Raw genomic sequence first — 5,268 nt, 5'->3', positions numbered from 1 at the left:
TGAGGAGACGGAGAAGATGAACCTAACTCGCTGCCATTGATGAGAGAACGGGAAGACGAAGACTGAGCGTGAAGGAGAGGAGACGAAGTCTGATAGTGTTCAAACAAATATGCTGAAGGCAAACCGTTTTCAAGGGCTCCTTCTGTATGAACGACGTCGTTTACTTCTTCATTGGGCGCCAAATCCATACTGCGTCGTTTCAGAAAGCTCCAGCATGGCAAGTGAGGTGCCACCTCATCCCTCCGTTTGCTGACTGTGCGCCGGAAAGGGGTGCAGGGCAACTATGGGTCCCGGAGCTTAATGTGAGGGACATTTTTAGGTAATTTTGAAAGTCAGGGACAACTATGAGTAACTCGCCCAATCTCAGGGACTACTTTGGGGTTTTAGTCCATTGAAGTGTTATAAAAGAACTTTTTCATATCCAAAAAACAACCAATTCAAGTGTTATAAAACAATTGTCATAGAAAAAAAAAAACCAGTTGATACTACTTTGTAATTCATAGAAAAAATGTTGTTAAATGAATAATCTAATGTATGATAATTTCTTTCAACTTAAGAGTATTAAGCTTTAGCAATTTTCAACCCAAAAAATACATTAACATTTTCCTAAACCCATCGTCATTAGCCAAAAAATAAGTTTCTCTAATCTTGTGAAAGGTGCGGCAGGTGAGCAAGCTATCCGATCCAGCCTGATGGCACTTCCCAGCAGCTCAGTCCGCTTGAAGTGTGTCAGCCACCTTCTCCAAACAGCCGTAGAGGCCATTGCAGAACCTCATCACATGCTTCACATCATAAGCATTTCCCCCAAACAGCTCTTTTACAAGCACCAAGAACTCCTCCTAGCTTGTTGGAAGAATACCCCACGTCAGAATCTTCACCAAATATCCAATATCATAAGCACCATGGAATGTGACCCATGTCAGTGCTTTGTTGAACAGCAGCCCGGATGCTGCTGCCAACTTTGCAAAATGCACCGAAGAAACTACAGCCACTGCATTGCGTGCAAAGTCGATGCCCTGGCTGCGTAGGAGTGCCACAGAGTCCTTTGCGTGGATGTCACGCATGAGGTTGAAGTCTCGGAAATTGAACTACCAGATGTAGTGAGTTCTGTTGTTGGTTCCTAGGTCAGGGAGGTTGCCGTGCTCGTCTGACAAAGTGAGTCCAAGCTGAATGATTTTGAGTGCGTCTACATTGGCCTTCATGACTTGGTAAGTTTCCTCTGGGACAAGATTCCGGTTGTTCTTGTTGCGGGGCAGGATGACTACACCCGGCAATTCAGTGTCAATGGAGACAAATCGGTATTTGCTGCTTATGATTCGGAACTTGGAATCAGCGTTGGCAGCCCAATACACTTGCCTGATCACAATCGAACTGTTGGGACTAGGCTCTGGAAGGGGCACCACAAACCTTGGCTGAGCAGCGATAAAATGGTGGAAAACCAATAACCATGGGCAATGGCATCAGAAAAACTCTCAGTGGTTGTTGAAGTCGTTCTCGTTCATCATCGATCCTCGTCATTCTTGTATATATGGTAATCGTGCTCTTTGTAACTTAACCCTGGAAAGCAACTCTGTTAAATTCTTAGAAACCAAAGAAAAATATAGAACAAAGGAATGTAAATTGTGTGCTGTGTGTATGGGTGAACTAGAAACGGTGCATTACCTTTTCTTTGGCAGGGTTCCTCTAAGGAATGCTTTGACGCTTGGGTGGGTATGAGTAAGAAAAGGAGTTTCTTGCGGTGATGTAGTTTGTGTGGAAGGGTAGGAATGAGATGATTTTCAACAATGTTATGTTTGATGAAAAAAGAATGAAACTTGAATCTTGATATAGCTGTTTCCGGTTTGTACTTCAAACTGGAACCGGGAGAGGGAACAAAGAAGAACAGATGCAGTACTAAGTTTCTACGTTATTCAATGATGAATTTAAGTTTTTGATTTTGTGTTACTATGGTTTCTTTAGGTGCTGCATTCTACAGTTCTACTAGTTCTAGTTTAGGATTTTGCTATGCGCCTGGAGCGTTGTATTCATTTAAGGGTGATCAATTAATGGTCCAGTTAAGTAGAGTCAATTAGGATAAAAATAGTTCCAAAAATAAAAACTGTTGTGATATATATGAATGGATGCCCATTTAATACATTGTGACTTTCTTCACACATGTTGGGCGGCTAGCTTTTCCAATAGAGAATTTCAATTTCTCAAAAATGACTAAGCTTTATGAAGCTTTGAAAAAGAATGCATTGTACAAGTATAAATAGAAGGAGGGTCTGAAGCATAATACGTACAGCAATAATAAAACTAATATATTCCCTCTCTCTCTTTCTTACTATAAAGCATAGTTAGCAGAACCGGACCGGACTGGCTGGTTCGACCGGAAAACCGGTAAACCAAATTTTATACCGGTCCGGTCCAAGGATAAGACTGTTTAAGGTCGAGAACTGGAATGAACCGGTTAAACTTGGAATGAACCGGCCAAAATCGGTAAAAATCGGCCCGGACCGAACCGCTCGGTCCCAACCGAAGGCGAAAACGCATCTGGATTCTGCAAGTCCACCATGCTCTCCTCATGCTCCAGCATGCCAAGTGTCAAAGCTTTGTGTTTTTTGGAAAATTTTTCAAATCCACCATGCTCTCCTCATGCTCCAGCATGTCAAGTGTCAAAGCTTTGTGTTTTTTGAAAAATTTTTCAAAATGGCTACAATGGAGTTCAAACTTGTCACATGAAGGTTGCATGTAGGACGCCCATGCCACCAAGCTGCACTGCTTCTTGCCAAAATATATCCAAATTATAATACATATAGTAAATTTTTATTATACTTATATTCAATTAATTTTAATTTTAAAGTCCCTCATTTTTAAATCAATTATATTTTATTTAACTATAAATTAAGATAAACAAAAAAAATTATTAATCACAAATTTTTTTTCTTTTCATGATTATATGATATCTATTAATATTATTTTTTTAATAAATACTTGTAATATATAATAATAAGTAAAGACTCACATACAGTTGTCGAAGTTGATAGTTGAAAATCATTAGATGATATTTTGTTAAACTTATCAAATTATCTAACTATTTTTAAATATCAACTTCACATAAAAATTAACTGTATGTAAGTTTTTATTTATAATAATATAATAATACAATAAATATAAATTAATTAATAAAGTATTAAAATTTGAAAATAATTATTATTTTTATAAAAACAAAATAAAAGTACTTATAATAAAGAAAAAATAATTAAATTTTACATAATTACTTAATTATACCGGGTTAACCGGTTCGACCAGTGACCCACCGGTTGAACCAGTAATCCAGTGACCCAGTTCACCGGTTGAACCAGTAACCCAGTGACCCAGTAACTTTACCGGTTCGATCACCGGTTTGGTTCTGATAACTATGCTATAAAGCACTTATTTACTTTTCTCTTACTACTAATACAAAAACAACAGCAATATAATAATATCCTTTTACTATAAACAAATGCTATTATCTCTTTCTCTACTTTTTATACTTCTTTCTATCTTTATATATATATTTATGCAATTCTCTCTCTCTTTATTTTTTATACTCATTTCTATCTTTGTATATATATATACATTGCAACATATAATTTTATTATATATATATAAATTATTATTTAGCTAATTATTTTAATTCTAGAGTCTTCTATTTATACATCTTTATTTTATATATATCTTTTATTTTACAACACGTTATCAACACGAGACTCTGATCAAATCTTTAGGAAGACTCAGGTAATATTTTCATTATGTCGAAGCTCTCTCATCTCGAATTCAATGCTCTTGATATATCTGGAAACAATTATTTATCATGGATATTAGATGCTGAAATCCATCTTGATTCAATGGATCTTGGAGATACCATTAAGGCTGAAAATAATACATCCCTAAAGGATAAAGCCAAAGCCATGATTTTCCTTCGTTGTCATCGTGACATATGCATTTGCGTCTACAAGATTTTAAATTTATAAATGAATATAATTCTGCAATGTTTCGAATCACCTCACGAATGAAATTATGTGGGAAAAAGATAACTGATCATGATATGTTGGAGAAAACTTTCTCAACCTTCCATGCCTTGAATGTGCTCCTGCAGCAGCAGTATCGAGAAAAAGGGTTTAAAAAATATTCTGAGTTAATTTCTTGCCTTCTTGTTGCTGAACGCAACAATGAGTTGTTATTGAAAAATCATGAAGCGCGCCCAACTAGCGCTGCCCCATTTCCTGAAGTAAATGTGGCAAATTACCCCAGAAGAGGTAAATGGCAAGGTTTTAATAACAAGAAAAATTATGGAAGGAAAAAGAATTATGTTCAAAAGAGAGGATCTCACCAGAAGTGGGATAAAGAAAGGAATATCGGGCAGAATAAATCAATAGAGGATAAGTGTTTCCGTTGTGGTGGAAAGGACCATTGGTCTCGTACCTGTCGTACCCCAAGGCACCTAGTCGATCTTTACCAGGCATCTCTGAAAAAGGATGACAAAGGAAAGGAAACAAATTTTGTTTCAAATGATGCTGAGAACTCCACCACTCATTATGATGTATCTGATTTCTTTGAGGATCCTGAAGGAAATATTGGTCATTTGATCAATGATGGAATAGTTTGAAATAAATATTGATCATTTAATCAATGATGAAAGAGTTTAATATTTGGGTTCGTTAAGTACTTATGTCAATAAATAATGTAAGAAATTTCTTGTTAAGTTTTATTTTCTATGTATTTAAGTTTCAAACGTGATGTACATAAATAATGAAATATTAATGTTTATGAATTTTGAAATTATTAAATATGTCAAATTTTAAAATAAAATTTTAGTATATGACATTATTTTATGTACAGTGTTTCTTAGAAAAATAATTCTGATCAAGTATTCAATTTAACTGTGCATACTACTCATTTTATTATTATTTGTTTTTGAAGAGAATGGCAAGGATATGTAATGAAGATGTATGCCTTGCGGATAGTGCAAGTTCGCACACTATTCTCAAAAGTGATATATATTTTACCCATCTTGTGCCAAAAGAAGAATGTGTTAATACTCTTATTGGCTCAGGCAATGTGATAGAAGGCTCCAGAAGAGCTATAATTTTGTTTCCTCGAGGAACAAAATTTATAATAAATAATACACTATTATCTACCAAGTCTCTGAGGAACTTGTTGAGTTTCAAAGATATTCACCGAAATGGATATCATGTTGAGACGATGAATGAGGGAAATCATGAGTATTTATGTATCACAACTCAT

At 35.6% G+C, this 5,268-nt stretch overlaps 1 pseudogene; it reads right to left on the bottom strand.

Moving 5' to 3' along the window:
- Positions 1–561: 561 nt before the first annotated feature.
- Positions 562–2,565, bottom strand: LOC107462511 (probable CCR4-associated factor 1 homolog 11; annotated as a pseudogene).
- Positions 2,566–5,268: the final 2,703 nt, after the last annotated feature.

Source organism: Arachis duranensis, chromosome 8 (assembly GCF_000817695.3).
Source record: "Arachis duranensis cultivar V14167 chromosome 8, aradu.V14167.gnm2.J7QH, whole genome shotgun sequence".
In the NCBI taxonomy this organism is placed as follows: domain Eukaryota; kingdom Viridiplantae; phylum Streptophyta; class Magnoliopsida; order Fabales; family Fabaceae; genus Arachis; species Arachis duranensis.
The sequence above is the reverse complement of the archived record's forward strand: the minus strand, read 5'-3'. Positions and strand labels throughout refer to the sequence as shown.